The following is a 17,317-nucleotide window of genomic DNA, read 5'->3' on the forward strand; positions in this document are numbered from 1 at the left end:
CGACTCCCAGGCCCTTTCCCGGCACAAATCCATTACCCAGCATTTCCGAGACCATCATGACTGTCGCGGCGGCTACCCTAGGGTGCGGGATGATTTCTCCTTCAGAAATTTTGTTTGCCGACACTGTATCGAAAATCTGGTAGACCCAAGGACCTTTGTCATCATAGGTCTCTATGAAGGGCACAATGGCGCCACCCATGGTGCATGCCGTGTCCTCGCCGTGTAGTACGACCTCCTGCCTATCCCACTCGAACTTCACCATCTGATGTAGGGTGGAGGGCACTGCTTTGGCTGCATGAATCCATGGTCGTCCTAACAGAAGGTTATAAGATACTTGTGGCATCTAATACCTGGAACTCCATGGTGAACAGGACAGGACCGATGGTCAATTCAAGTACAACATCCCCTACAGTAGCTGTTCCATTTCCGTCAAATCCTCGGACACAAATGCTATTCTTGTGGATTCTTCCGTGGTCGATCTTTAACTGGTTCAGGGTGGATAATTGACAAATATTGGCACTTGACCCGTTATCCACTAATACCCGAGTAACTACCGCGTTTTCACATTTGACAGTCAGATAGAGAGCTTTATTATGCTCCGTATTTTCCACTGGCAGATCATCATCTGAGAACGTTACCCTGTTCACTTCGAAAATCTTGTTGGCAATGGTTTCCAGGTGGTTTACAGAAATCTCGTTGGGTACATGAGCTTCATTCAGTATTTTCATCAGGGCCCGGTGATGTTCCTCAGAATGGATCAGTAATGATAGCAGCGAGATCTGTGCTGGTGTTTTTCTCATGCCCCAGCATCCCTGAGCAGTACTCACAACTTATTGATCGGTCCAAATTCTGGGGTGGGGGATTTGGTTCTCGAGTCTGGACAGGACTAACCAAACCCAACTGCCTCAATTTGTGGAACAAAACGGTGTAGGTTTCTCCCAACTCTGTGAAAGTTCTGTGCTTCCGCAGCCTGTCATTCCTAGCATCTGGATTTCCCCGAAAGCCTGCCCCTGGAGGGTTTCTATATGCCCTTGGTGGAGGATAGGTGTTTTGGGGTGGTGCATATGTGTTCTGGGGAGCCGGCGCGCGCCATTGCGGGCGAACCGGAGGCTGAGTGTATGTCTGGGCTTGGTGTATGGAGAAATGTGGTTCTCGGTGTGGATAGTAGTGCTGTGGTAGGCTGTATGGGTAGTTTGGCCCGTGGGGCCTAGGTTGATTGTAGTGGGGTTTGCCAGACCTGGCTCAACTGCTTGCCTCAATCGTGGTAATTTCTTCTTTCTTTCTTCTTCCCAACGCACCTCCCGTGCCGCTCTGAATAGCCTGGGTCGTAGCCTTGAGTGCCGAGTAATTCAGGATTTTGTCAGACCTCAGACCCTCTTCTATCATGACCCCTATCTTCACTACCTCGTTGAAGGATTTTCCGACTGTTGTCACCAAGTGACCAAAGTAGGTTGGATCCAGTGTTTGCAAGAAGTAGTCCACCATTTCTCCCTCTCTCATGGGAGGATCCACTCTAGCTGCTTGCTCTCTCCAGCAGAACCCGTACTCGCGAAAACTTTCCCCGGGCTTCTTCCCGGTCCTCAATAATGTGAGACGGTCAGGGACTATCTCGAGATTGTATTGGAAATGACCTGCGAAAGCCTGCGCCAGGTCATCCCAAGTGTACCATCTGCTGGAATCCTGCCTGGTATACCATTCTAGCGCAGATCCGCTCAGACTTTGGCCGAAATAAGCTATCAGCAGCTCATCTTTGCCGCCTGCCCCTCTCATTTTGCTACAGAATCCCCGCAAATGCGCCATGGGATCACCGTGCCCTTCATATAAATCAAACTTAGGCATCTTGAACCCAGCCGGGAGTTGGACGTCCGGGAAAGGGCATAGATCTTTGTAAGCCACGCTGACTTGGTTGCCCAATCCGTGTAGGTTCCTGAAGGACTGCTCCAGGCTTTTGAACTTCCTCAATACCTCATCCTGTTCAGGGGCTTTAACCGGCTTTTCAATCTCTGCCGGTACCTCCAAGTGCGGGTTGTAGGCCTGTGGTTCGGGGGCATGGAATGTAGGCTCAGGGGGATAATATTGCGTATCGGGAGCCTGAAACAATGGCTCACTGGTTGATCTTTGCAGGGTGGCTGATGTGGGTCCCATAAAAGTGGGAACATTTGGTGTTGGGAGAGGTTGATGGGGTGGTGGAGCTTGGGAATCATGTGGGCTTCTTTCCTGATGATAACGGGGATTCGGGAGGCTTGTTGAAGGGCCGGAGTGAGGGTATTCCGGCATGTGCCCCAGTGGCTCAGGGCTCTTTTGTGCTTTGGCTAGAGCTAGCTGCATTGCATTCATCTCTAGTCCCATCCTTTCAATCTTTTCCATTGCTTCTTTTAACAACTGGCTCATCGGCCTTTCTTCCTCGTTACTATTCTCTGAAGTAGTCATGCTTGTTGCTACTGGTCCTTTGGATCTGGTTTGGTAAGAGTGTGTTGCCAGAATTCTTTAACAACTAACTTGTCTGGAAACAGACAACAACAAACTTTGTTAGCGTTAGATTTTAACAGATTTGATCACAACACATAGAGGATGCAATGTTCCTAGGCAGTTAACCGTTTCTACATGCTTTGCTTCAAACAACATGCGTCATCCCGGCTTACTCATTTGTCCCTTTTTTAAAGTACTTTGGGAAACCCTGTATTTTATTTTATTTCTCCTTTTTTTCTTTCTTAAAAGCGGTCGAATCTTATGGGGATTGCCTACGTATCACGTCCCCGCGCGAATCAGACCAGACGTAGTTCTGCCATAAGGTAAAGACACACAAAATTCTTTTTGGAATCATTAAGTTCATCATCAAAATTTGCTATTACAAATTACTTCCAATAAAGAATAGCAACAGTACAGACTCCACAGTTTTTAACTTGATTTGGCTAAAAGAAAAGAAAACAACACATGGGAAAGCACAAAGCCTGAACAGGACTCGACCGAAGATTAATTTCCCAACTTAGGGGCCCACGAGGCATCATTCGGCCTTTTCGCGGCTCTAGGTGTGAGGTCTCTCTGCAAGCTTTTCAATTCATTCATGATCCGATGGACGCAGCCCATGATGGAAACAAGGAGGGTTTTCCGAGGCATTTGCTCACATGCTAGGCATCTCATGTAGATGTAGTGCCCAATCTCGTCGATCCTTCCTCGAATGTTGTCCCTTTCAACGAACAATTGCCTTATTTGTCGGTTTTTTAATCCTAGTGCTTGCGCATTGTCGGCAAGCTGATCCTGGAACATCTCCATTTGTCTTTCCATGCAGGCCATTGCATCGTAACAACGTCTTCTGTCAGCCTGGGCATCTCGTGCTTGTTTGCTGATCCGATCATGCAGAGTGGAGTTCGTTTTCCTTAATATCCCGATGCTCATTTCATAATCCCTTATGACTTGTTGCAGGTGCTGCCTCCAGGCCATGGTACTTTTTGCCCACTTGGTTCGTAATCTTGCTGTGCTAGCCTTGGCTCTTTCCAAGTCTTCCTGGCTTTCCGCAACCTGATTTTTTAACCCTGCTATCAATCTTTTATCTGCCCGGCTTCTCAGTTGGTTGTCGGCCTCCCTTTTCATCTTCCGGATCTGAGCTTTGAGGATCTCGCCTTCTCTGATTAATCTGTTCTTTTCTCCCTTGTGGGTAGCGGACTGTAATTGGCTTTCAAACTTCATATCCTGAACTTGTTGCTTCAGTTTGCCTGTCTCGGCAAGATATTCCCGCTCTTTGGCCAACCAGTCCCACTGCTCTTGTGAGGATCTGGCAAACTCTTGCAGGTGCGGTCTTTTAGCCGGCCTTGCGGATGACGTTTCCCCTTTGTACCAAGCCTGATATCCGGGCGAAACTTCCCCTTTTGTCCGATTCAATACACAAGTATTTGCCTCTAAGTATTGGCATTGGCCCCACATTTGGCGAACCCTTGCTTCAGGAAACTGGCCATCGGGACTGATCTCAATCACCTGGGTGCTTAAACCCTCGTCTTTTGGCACTATTTGACATCTCCCAAGTTGCCTTAAAACCCGATGCGGCGAATATGGTTGAATGCTCTTAAGTCCCATTAAGAGAAAATGGGGCCTGGCTGCTGGCATGTATATAACTTCGTCGATCGGTAACCAACCCAGCGTCCACTGTATTTGACTGGCGTTGAGGGCACGGAAATATGAGGTCCATGCCGAAACTCCTTTAGGTAGGTAGGCCTCATTAACTCTGGTATAGAACTCCTCTATGCAGGTCCTGTCAGCGGATCCATGGCTCAGAAACTGAGCTCGGTGACATAGGTGTTCAGTCATCCACATTTGCAACAACAAGTTGCAACCTTCGAAAAAGTTTCCTCCGGCCTTGCAGGACGTGAGAGCCCGGAATATATCGGATACAATCATGGGCGCCAGCGTGCTATCTTTCTGTGTGAGCAAAGTACTGACGACCCCCGCTATCTTTATGTCGATATTCCCGTCTTTTCTTGGGAACACTAAGAGCCCTAAGAAAGTTATCATAAAAGCAACCCGTCTATGTTCATCCCACTTTCGACGGTTACTTTTGCTGCACAACTGGTTTTCTGGTTTGTCGAATCCTCCTATGTGACCATATCTTTGGTATATGAAACTCACAGTGCAAAAACCTTTTGCCAAGTCAGGGTTACGAATTGTTCTGACTATCTTTAATGAGTCCAGAAACCGGTGTACTGCCACAGCTCTTGGAGCAACCAGGTATTTATGCCTCAATGGAGCCTCAGCACTGCCGATATACCCTGCTATTTCTTCTAAAGTTGGGGTAAGTTCAAAGTCCGAGAAGTGGAAGACATTGTGCGCAGGATCCCAGTGAGGGACTAGTGCCCTTATGATATCTCCCCGTGGCCTGATATCCAACAAACTCGTGAGGCCTTTCAGATATTTCTTGATTTCGTCATGCCCTTCTTTGCCTAAATCATTCCACCAAAGCCGCAATTGGAGGGGAATTTTATTCATGATTGCAAAGGGTTCATTTGGAGTCGTGCTCATTCTGCACATTTATTAATAAGATTTTAACAAACAAAACTTATTTTGATCAAAACAAAAAAACATATGCTCACTTTCCTCAAGAGGATTTCTGAACACGACCTCTCAGCACTTCAGGGACAAAGATTTTTAAGGTTGTGTGAAAAACAAGAGGTGGCCGTTTGTACAAAGGCAGCCTTCCGGGTTCCTTTTGGGAACATTTGGCTGTTTTTGATATAAATGGCGTCACCCGACCCTATGAAAGAAAAATACACTTTTGGCGTTTTTGCTACTTTATTAATTTTCAAAAAAAATGGGAGGTTGGACCCGGCGGGGGTTGCCTACGTATCTCACATCCGGTGAGAATCAAACCCGCGTAGTTCGGGCAATCAAGAATAAGTAGATGAACTAACTTCCTTTTTTGAATTTGTGAAAGAACTACTTTAAAAGGAGAAAGGAAATATTTTTGATTGATTTTCTTTTTAAAAGAAAGACTTCTAAGATATATATATATTTTTTAATTTCCATTTGTTTTTTTTTCTTATTCTAAAGGAAGAAGAAAATATTTTTCGGAATTTTACCTTTAATAAAAGAAATGCTTCTAAAAAATATTTTTTTTTGAATTTTGAATTTTCTTTTCAATTTTGAAAGAAGAAAAATATTTTCGGATTTTTTTCTATCTTATTATACATTTTTTTTAAAAAAAATAGTTAAAAGACTTTCTAAAGAAGTTAATAATGGAAAATATTTTTGGATTTTTTTTTTGTTTTTGAAAATTGGGGGTCTAAAAACCTTTCTAGACTTTTTGGCAAGACAAATATTTTTGCAACAAATAAAGACATATATATATTTTTTGGAAATAAAAACTTTTGGATATATATATATATATACATGTATATATTTGTGACAAATAATGAAAGACTCTTTTTTTTTATTATTATTATTATTATTTTTTGAATTTTCATAAAAAACCCATTTTAAAAAAGTAAGACTCTTTTTAATTTTTATTTTTATGACAAGACAAACTATATATTTCTATATATTTTTTTTTTGAAAAACAAAACAGAACAACAATTTTTTTTTCTATTTTTCCTTTGCTTTTAATAAAACAAACTAATAAGACGTTTTTTTTTCCAAAATTTCGGCAGAGTTTTGACAGTATTTGGGTATTGGGTTTTTTCAAAAATAAACAATCAATTCCCTAACCGCTATTTCCTTTTTTTCAATTTCACAATATTCATAATATTCAAACACCGGTCAGCATGCGGGCACGAGACAAATAAATGCACGGAAAACAAATAGGATGCATCAGGATGGCCTTTTCATATCAGGTTGCTAGTCCTAGACGGACCCAACCCCTGTGTTGAGTCCCCTAAGTCAAATGCAACGTGATGCAAATAAGCGTTCCTACTAGGGATCCGGCATGAAGTCACGTTATTCTATGTTCAAAACCTGGGTCGGTGTTCTAGACAGTGTACCCGAGCGGACAACTCGAGTTGAGGAAGGAGCTCCTTTCCGGGAACCAAAAGGCCAGCCGGCTTAGAAACTTTCTGAGCCTCTTTTATTTAGGGTATGACACTAACAGAATAGGGAGTCTTAACCAGTAAGCACATCCCCGGAGGTAAGAAGAGTAGGTTTCGGCACAGTTTATATACAGTTCAGATAATATCAAAGCGGTAAAGGCAACATTTAGCACATTAGGCTCAAAACATGTAAAAATCAGATAAAGCCAAATATAACAATTTATCTAAGCTCGAATTTCTAACCCTGAACCAGTGGTTCTGGGTCAAAGTATTCCCCAGCAGAGTCGCCAGAGCTGTCACACCTCCTTTTTACATACCCGCGAGGGTACAAGGGAGTTTTTTCCAATTAAAGGACAATCGAAACGGGATTCGTTTATTTATTTCAGAGTCGCCACTTGGGAGATTTAGGGTGTCCCAAGTCACCAATTTTAATCCCGAATCGAGGAAAAGAATGACTCCATATTACAGTCTGCGCACCAGAAATCCGGATAAGGAATTCTGTTAACCCGGGAGAAGGTGTTAGGCATTCCCGAGTTCCGTGGTTCTAGCACGGTCGCTCAACTGTTATATTCGGCTTGATTATCTGATTTTATACAAATATGAACTTATGTGCAAAATTTTATCTTTTTACCGCTTTCTTACTTATTGTTATTATTTTACGAGAATTGCAACGTCGTGGAAACATATCTCGAACCACGTTACATCAATGCACCCGTAGTTGTTTGGCATATCTCGACTCGGTTGAGATTTGGATTTGGGTCACATAAATGTGCACCCGAGTTAAGGAAAATAAATTATTAAAGGCGCGCCTAAAGCAACTAGCGTCTTGTTATTTTGGGGAAGGCCGTAAAATTCGCTAAACGGCCTGTCCTCGAATTCTAAGTATTTTAATATATACATTTAGAGGGCCCCGCAGCTTGTGCATTTTTTGTTTGTCGAGGCTCGTCTCATTCATTATTAAAAAGAATTTGCAATGTCATGGAAATACATCTCAGACCACGTCACAATCAATGTACCCGTGATTAGAGACACATTTCGATTTCGTTGAGATTTGGATTTGGGTCACATAAATGTGCACCCGAGTTTAAGGAGATAACATTATTAAATACGCGCCTAAAGCGACTAGCGCAGGGTTATTTTGAGAAAAGGCCGTGAAGTTCGCTAAGCGGCCGATCCCGAGTTCTAAGTAATTAACACATACATTTGTGAGGGCCCCGCAATCTATATATTTTACTAGGCGAGGCTCATCTCATTTATTTTAAATGGACAAATCCTAAAGCGACTACATCTTTTCTATTAAAATTAGTCTCTAAAATAAATAAAGAAAATCCTAATTAATTACGAGTTTTTTTTTATTTAAGAAAGCATGGCATACTAATTGCTATATTAATACAAATATTGATGAACAAGAATTTTACTAAAAAAATTCGAAATTATAAATAAAATAAAAATTTGACAACTAATATTCAAAAGAATCAAATATAGTTAGATTGAAGCTCGCATTGTTATATATAAAAAAAACTATTGGAATTAATTATTCACAACCATTTGAAACTGGATTTAACCATAATTACTAAAGCTTAATAGAAAGTTTATTAGACTTAAACGTTCTTCTAATTTTGTTTGAACTCAAATCATGCCTTAATACCTAATTCACGAAATTTAGTTCAAATTCATGCCTTAGCTAAATTTAAGTACTTGTTCACAATTAACCTACTGTTGATAATCTTAGAACCTTCATAGCTAGTGAATTAACCCGTTTTGCCAAGCCGATTCATTAAAGACTAACTTATGTTATTTTCTCTTATTCCAATTATTATTCAATAATACATAAAATAGCCTAAATACAATCAATAAAAGGAACAGAGAAAAAGCGAAATTAAAACTTCAAAATTCGATTCTTCATATGTATTCATGCTTCCACATTTTTAGCTTGCAATAACTAGTATTACATTCGTGTACCTGGTATTGGAAAACAAGAGAAGATGAAGCTGAGAAGCAGCAACAGTAGTAACAATGTAGCACAACAACGACAGTCCAGCAACACAGGAATAGACCAGTAACAGTAGGAATAGTAGAAAACCCAGGAGACTATAAACGACTCCAAGTATAGAGAAGAAGTAAAAGGCAGGAAGGTTCTGACTATTTCAGATCTTAAGCGAGGCAATGAAACAGTAACTATTCTTTTTCAACTTCAAAACTCTCCAAAATGAATTCTGCCCCTGTATATTCAGTGTATCCAGAATGTATATCGGGTGTATACTTCTCACTCCGCCCCCTCTTTTTTTCTTCTCTCTATCTAGTTTTTCCTCTCTTTTTTTCCACCCTTCTTCCTAAATTTTCTCTTCTATTTATAGCAAAATTTTTGAAATTTTCAGATTTGTTTTTTTATTATTTTATTATTTTTTTAATTAAAAGAAATCCCACTTACAAATTGCTTTTATTTTTTTAGAAAAAGAAATCCCACCTTTATTTACTTTTATTTTTAAAATTCCAACTTTAATTACTTTATCTTATTTAAAATCCCACTTTTTATTTTTTTAAAAGAGAATCTCACTTTATTTAACTTTTCTTTAAAAAACAAACCACTATCTTTTCTTTTTCTTTTAAAAATGCTACTTTCAATTACTTTAAATTTTTTAAATTTTCAGATACCTTTATATTTATTTTTTAATTCCAACCTTATTTTACTTTTAAATTTTTTAAAACTTTTTACTTTTTTTTAAATTTTCTACATTCTTTTACTTTTTTTTTATTTTTTTTAAAATCATTTCCGAAATTACTATATATATATATTTTTTAAAATAAAAATAATAAATAAAATAAAATATTTTCGGATTTTTTTTATATATAAAAAAACAAAAAATAAAACTATTAATAGTGATAATTCACTTTTTATTTTTTATTTTTTTGGTTTTGTTTTGTGTTGGACAAAAATGAAGAAGGGGTGTTGGGTTAATGGAGCGGACCGGATCGACCCGGTTTGAAACGGACCGGGTCATGGGGAAAGTTGGGCAATTATTTGGGCCTGTGGTTTGAAATTGAAGAAGTGGCCCAATCCGATTTTTCTTTGTATTTTTGTTCTCTTTTCTTCTTTTATTTTTCTAAAACTAAATTATAAAAGTACTTAAATTATTATTAAGAACTAAATTAAGTTATAAAAGCGCAAATTAACTTCCAATAACAATTAACGCACAATTAAGTAATAATTAAGCATAAAATTGTTCATTTGGACATTAAATGCTAAAAATGCAAAAGATGCCTATTTTTGTATTTTTTATTAATTTAACAAATAAACATGCATAGACAAACATACAAATAGTTACACAAAATATCACAAAAATTGCACACCAAGAAAAATTATTTTATTTTTGAATTTTTTGGGAGTAATTCTCATATAGGGCAAAAATCACGTGCTTACACCAATAACACACCAAGATGGTGTCATAGCTATGTAAGAATTAAAAGAGTAGTTGTGTACCAGATATGTAATTCATGCAGGAAGATCAACTCCTCGGAAAGAGCTCACTGATGAGTTTAATGTTGCGGAGGCTAATTTGTGGAATGTTGTTTCTCATAATAAAGGTTCATAAGCTCCTATTTCTATATTTATGCTGCCTTCTGGTTATGGATTCTCAACGTTGAGATATTAATTTTACGGTGTTATAAGGGTGAACAAACAATTTCAAGGCTTGTAAACTACAATAGCATCAAGTAGAGGCTATGTGAAATATGTGTATCATCTCTAGTGGAACCTGGCAACACCATGTTAGTCGATGGGAAAAAGGTTTGAGCTTTTATGATTTTTCAATAGATTGTTTCAGTCCTTATTGTGATAGGACTACATTTTAACAAATTGTATTCTAGCACATATTTGATATTCAGCAACAAAAAAGAAAAGAGTAAGCAAGTGAATATTATGAAAGCACTAATCTTCACCATAGAAAATAAAACAAATGCATTTTTCTGGTGAATAACCACACTATCAAATAGAATCTCCATGATACATTCCCTGTCAAACAATCCAACCAAAGAAAATTCAACTTTCAACGGCAATAAATTGCAGCAATAGAGAAGGTACACTAACTTTCTCAATTAATTCAATCATGGATATAGCGGTAATTCAAAAAGGTAAATTTTGTTCAATATATATAATAAGTCGTTAAATTTTAAGGCTAGTATACTATCCTTTCATTATTCCCTCTTAAGTAAGATACTATTTTCAACATCCTCTAAAAGTCAAGTTGCTGATTTTTCTTCTATGGTTGCCTCAAATAGGTACCACCCTATCCATTTTGAGAGCACTTTTAGCTTCTACGCTCGTATGTTGCCTAATAAGCTTATTCTTGGAGAAATCTAGGACATGACTGAAGGCAACATAGAGGTGTTCGACTTGTTTGGCTGATAACTTCTAATGACATTATAAGTTATTGGATAATAAAAGTACACAACCTAAAGGGAATTATTGTTAAACAGTTTTTGGTACAACAAATATTCATGATATTTAGGACTCTACAACCCATGTATCAATATGAAAAACTAAGTTTAATTAGCTTGATTTTATCGCACAACGACTTAGATGTATGTGCTTTTTATTGTAACAGATATGCATAGAACAACTTAACTTTAAATAACGCTTGAATTAATATAACACAAAATAGTTCATTCACTTTCAAGGACTCCACTAATTCGCCAGTTGTTTTAACTTGAACAACACCCTTAGCTAACTCGTCAAAGATAGAGAAACTGTAACGACTCGGTCGGTCATTTCATGAGTTATCACTCCATTTCCCCCATTTTTGCTTCTTATTGCCTTGTTCAACGGTATTGTGTGTTATCGGGTTGGTTGGCTTGAGTTTGGAAAGGTTTTGGTAAGGTTTAAGATACTTAGTCTCTTTTGAGTAGGCTTAAGTTGTAAAAATTAACCGAAAATTGACTTATGTGAAAAAAGGTTCGGATATGAATTCCGATAGTTCGGATAGCTTCGGCAGATAATTTGGGACTTAGGAGTGTGATCGGAATGTGTTTTGAAGGTCCGTAGTAGATTAGGCTTGAATTGGTGAAGTTGGAATTTTTGGCGTTTTTCGGTTGATAGGTGAAATTTTGATATAGGGGTTGGAATGGAATTCTGGGAGTTGCAGTAGGTCTGTTGTGTCATTTGGAATGTGTGTGCAAAATGTCAAGTCATTCGGACGTGGTTTGGTAGATTTTTTGATCAAAAGTGGAATTCGAAAGATATTTGTAACCATAGGCTTGAATCCAATGTGTTTTGGTTGATTCGTTGTCGTTTGAGGTGTTTTGAAGATTGATATAAGTTTGGATGGTGGTATATGACTTGTTGTGCTTTTGATTGAGGTCCCGGGGGCCTCGGGGTGATTTCAGATGGTTGACAGAAAGTTAGGAGTTGGGAGTTTGCAGCTGAAGTTTTAGGACTGCTGTCATAACCGCATTTGAGGTTGGGAGGCCGCAGGTGCGACCCCCACAGATACGGAAGCAAGCCGCAGAAGCGGCCAAGGAGGGCATCAGGTGGAACCGCATAAACGTTTAAGTAAGCGCACCTGCGCTATCGCAGGTACGGTATTTGCATCGCAGATGCAGGACTTGGACTTTAAATGAAAACTGCAAGTGCGGTGGTCTTGGACTGCAGAAGCGGGACCGCATAAGCGGTAATGGGACCGCAGGTGTGAAAAGCCTGGGTCAGAAGGTATAAAAGATTTCCTTCACGAAATTGAGTTATTCTTCACCATTTTCATATGGGTTTGAGCTTGATGGAGCTATTTGAAGTGGGAATTCAATGAGATTTTATAGAGGTAAGGTTTTTGGACCCTAAACTCGTTTCTATGGTGTTATTTCACTGATTTGACTTGAAAATTAATGGAAATTAAGGGTTAAAAATTGGGAAACTAGGGCTTGAGATTGGAGACTTTTGAGCAAGGGTTTGAGGGGTCATTTATGGTCGGATTTTAGTACTTTTGATATGTATGAACTCAGGGAGTTATAATGAGTCTATTGATGTAATTTTTATCGGATTCCGAGGCATGGGTCTGGGGGTCGGGTTTGGTCAATTTCGGGATTTATGTTTTAATTTGATTTCTTTCAAGTGGGATTTGTTACCTTAGCATATTTTGATGGTTGTGCATTGATTTTGGTTAGATTTGGAGCATCCGGAGGCCGATTCGATAGGCAAGGGCATCGCGGGCTAGAGTTTGGACCGAATAGAGGTGAGTAAGGATTGTAAATGTTGTCATGAGGGTATGAAACCCCGGATTTCACATCGTCATGCTATATTGAGGTGACGCACACGCTAGATAACGAGCGTGGAGTCGTACACTGATGGGGATTGTGACTTAGTCCGTCCTGAATGACGGTTTTACTACGTATTTGATTGAAAAACTGTTTTCTATCATCATGTTTTGGGCTGAATGCCATATTTGGGCCTCGTACCAACTGTTTTGGACCCTTAGGGGATTTTTACTACTATTCCTCACTGTTTTGACTTTATACTTGCACTCAATGATGCTATATTCTACGATTTTTATAACTCAGCCATGTTTACTCTGTTTTGACATCTTAAATGATATTTTGAGCTGAGCATCATATTTTATTGCGCCCGAGTGGCTTTTAGAGAATTTCTGACTGAGTAAGGTCGAGGGCCTATGTTGTGAGGTTATTATGGGATCGGTCTGCGCGCCGCAACGGTATTGAGCTGATTCATGATTATGAGGCTGAGAGCCTATTGATTATGCCATGAGATGACTTGATATTGCGGTTGGGCCATAAGGGGCCCCTCCCGGAGTCTGTATACCCCCAGTGAGCGTGGGTACCTAGTTTATGATGCGCTATAGCCCGAGGGTCTGATGTTGTTTCATGTTATTGCCCGAGGGGCTGATATGAGTGATTGTGAGATAGCCCGAGGGGCTTATTCTGTTGGTATTTTGACTGAGGGGTTGGTTCTATGTGTTTATCTTCTCTCACTATTTTTCATTCATTCGTTAAACTGTTAAAAGAAGTTTTAAAGAAGCTTATATTGAATTAAGGTGTTTTCACATATTTCCACCGTTTTATTGCATTATATTAGTTTTACCCTGCCTCTTTGTAGCATTTTGCTGTGATTTTACGTATTTTCTTATTGCTCAGCCTTTATTTATTTTTATTACTCATTGAGTTGGCGTACTCACATTACCCCCTGCACCATGTGTGCAGATTCAGGAGCTTCGGGCCCTGCTAGCGAGGGTTGATTTATTCCAGCAGACTGTGCAGAGTTCACTAGGTAGCTGCTCGGCGTTCGCAACCCAATGCTTCTCCTTCCTATCTTCATTTTTAATTGTGCTGGATTTTGTAGTAGACTATGTAGACTCTTCTTACTTTTAGACAGTCGTTTAGATGCTCATGACTGGTGACACTCCGAAGTCGGGCTGTATTTATTTCCGCAAATGTTCTCGCACTTTTATTGGGATTTATAGTATGTTAATGACTTAAATTGAATTATTATATTTGTTTAAATGGATTGGGAGTTTGTGTCGGTTGGCCTTGTTTCACGATAGGAGCCATCACGACCAGGTTTGGGATTAGGGTCGTGATAAGTTGGTATTAGAGCCTAGGTTTCATAGGTCTCACGAGTCATGAGCTGGTTTAGTAGAGTCTCGCGGATAGGTACGGAGACGTCTGTATTTATTCTCGAGAGGTTGTAGAACCTTTAGGAAAAACTGCATATTCTTGAAATTCTTGTCGTGTGAATCTGTTGATCCGAATACTAAACTTCTGTTATTCTATTCTCTCATAGATGGTGAGGACACGAGCAACCGGTCAGGATGGACGACCACTAGTACCACTAGCAGTAGCCAGTAGAGGCCGAGGATGCGGTCGAGGTTGCGGTAGGGGCAGAGGTGTAGCCCACACAGCAGCTAGGGCAACACCTGTAGACCCATCAGCCACCCTAGTTCAAGATCAGGTCCCAATTGTGGACGCTCCAGTAGCACCAACTCAAGCACCAACTGTGCCTATTATAATTCTGGGTCTTCAGGAGGCCCTGGCTCAGATTCTATCAGTATGCACTGGCCTAGCTCAGGCGGTCTCAGTTACTACAGCTGCATCTACTTCTCAGGCCGGGCGAGGCACTCAGACTCCCATCGCTCGCACACCTAAGCAGGTCGTGTAGGGACTTCAGACACCGAGGGCACATCCAGCCCAACCGGTTGCAGCTGCTCAAGACTTTGTAGCTCTTGCCATGCCAGAGGACGAGCAACGCAGGTTGGAGAGGTTTGGTAGACTTCAGCCTCTGACTTTCAGTGGTGTAGAGGGCAAGGATGCCCAGGGTTTCTGGGACAAGTGTCAGAGGATTCTTCGTACAACGGGTATTCTGAGACCAGCGGGGTCGCTTTCACTACTTTTCAATTTTTTGGAGCTTCCTTCACTTGGTAGGAGGCTTATGACAGGCGTAGGCCTGTTGGTGCAGCACCCCTTACCTAGCAGCAGTTCTCCGTTCTCTTTTTGGAGAAGTATGTGCCACAGTCTCGCAGAGAGGAGTTGCGCAGGCAGTTCGAGTGGTTGCGTCGGGGAGAGATGACTGTGACGCAGTATGAGATGAGGTTCTCAGAGTTAGCTCGTCATGATGTTTGGTTGGTTCCGATGGGGAGAGAGAGGATTAGGAGGTTCGTTGATGGCCTCACATATCAGCTTCGTATTCTTATGACCAGAGAGAGGGTGTCTGGTGCTACCTTTGAGGAGGTTGTTGATATTACTCGTGAGATTGAGTTAGTTCGTCGCCAGGAGCGAGATGAGAGAGAGGACAAGAGGCCTTGGGGATCTAATAGTTATGGTAGGGCTCCTTCGAGAGGCCAGTTTCAGCACAATAGAGACCGTCCATTCAGGCATGCTCAACCAGCTCGCCCAGGTTATCGTGGGACGTCATCGAGTCATGGTTCTCATAGTTCTCATCAAGAACAATCATCACTCAGTGCCCTTCCAAATCAGAGTTCGTCCCATGCTCCATTAGTTCAGTGCTCTTCTATGCCAGGTGCATCTGCTAGTCATTTCGGTGCTAGAGGTTCCCTTCAGTCCCCGTCTCCAGCACCCGAGAGTTGCTATGAGTGTGGAGAGTTGGGTCATATTGTGATGACCCAAAAGGTCATCACTTGTGTTGCAAGTGAATTTAGTGTTCCAAGGCCTAAAAACCTCATTTTTATCCCACCTTGATTTACGTGCGTGGTTTGGACCTATATCCGAAAAGCCTTCTATGTGAAAATATGAGAAATAGAAATTTTAGAGTTAAAAATTTGATTGTGGTTGACTTTGGTCAACATTTTTAGCAAACGGACCCGGATCCATTTTTCGACGATCCCGGGAGGTCCGTAGAAAAATATGGGACTTGGGCGTATGCCCAGAAATGAATTCCGAGGTCCCAAGCCTTAGAAATCAATTTTTGAAAGAAATTGTTTTACTGAATTATCTAAGAAATAAAGAAAGAATTAATATTTGAAACCATTGTTATCGGGCCCCTATTTTGGTTCCGGAGCCCGGTACAAACTTGTTATAGTATTTGAAAGATAACTATGAAATTTGGTAAAAAAATGGAGTTTATTTGACGTGAGTTGGACTCCCGGTTGAAGAGTTATGAACTTTGGGAGTTCTTGATGAAAATGTTGAGTTTTAAGGTTTAATTTATGATTTTACATGTTATTTTGATGATGTGATCGCACGAGTAGGTTCATATGATGTCTTTGGGTTAGTATGCACCCTTGGTTTGGAGTTCCGAGGGCTCGGGTGAGTTTCAGGTAGGTTCCAGAATGTCTTAGGGTTAAAACATAGTTGTTGCAAGTTCAGAGAAGTGGAAGGCCTCTGAACAAACCAGTGCGGTCCGCACAAAATGGAGTGCTGCCGCGGAGGTCCTGTGCGGCCGCACTGGGTTCTTGCGGTCCGCGGTGAAGAACAATTTCATTGGTTCGACTTCGGAAGCCTATATCTTTTGATCTACAAGGAATTTTGAGATGATTCAAAAACGAAAGTTGTAGCCCTTTGTTTCTAGTTTCTCGAAAGCTAATAAAATCACAATTTGGACATTTGTATAGAAAGGTATGGCGAAAATACTAAAGCATATTACTGTAGTCCACACGGGAGCTGTGTGGCCGCACTCGATTTTGTGTGGTCCACACAGGGGGTCTGAGAGGGATATATTAAAATGGGATTTTAAGTTAATTTTCATTTTTCAAAATCCAAAAAACATAAGAGGTGATTTTTCAAACAACCTTTCTTCTCCAAAACATTGGTAAGTGATTTCTAACTCGTTTTCTTCAATCATTAACATCTTTTCACATGATTTCAACTCAAAATCAATGATTTTCATGGGGAAAATTAGGTGTTTTGGGTAGGACCTAAGTTTTTCAACAATTGGAGATTTAGACCTCGATTTGAGGTCCGATTTCAAAACAAATTTTATATTTGGATTCATAGGGGAATGTGTAATCGGGTTTTGGTTCGAACCTCGGGTTTTGACCATATGGGTTTGGGGGCAATTTTTAACTTTTTGGGTAAAACTTTGAAAAACTCATTTTCATGCATTGGAGTTGATTCATTTAGCATTTATTGATATAATTAAGTAAATTGTGGCTAGATACAAGCGAGTTGGAAGTGGAACCAAGGGGTAAAGCGGTAGTTGAAGCTTGATTGTGCTTGTGGCTTTGAGGTAAGTGTTTGGTCTAACCATAGCTTGAGGGATTAGGAGTCGAGTCCTATTTGCTATGTGGTAATTGTTGAGTACGACGTATAGGTGTGATGACAAGTATCTATACATTAGTGTCTGGCATGCCCGT

The sequence above is a fragment of the Nicotiana sylvestris genome, chromosome 6 (assembly GCF_000393655.2).
Source record: "Nicotiana sylvestris chromosome 6, ASM39365v2, whole genome shotgun sequence".
Taxonomy (NCBI): domain Eukaryota; kingdom Viridiplantae; phylum Streptophyta; class Magnoliopsida; order Solanales; family Solanaceae; genus Nicotiana; species Nicotiana sylvestris.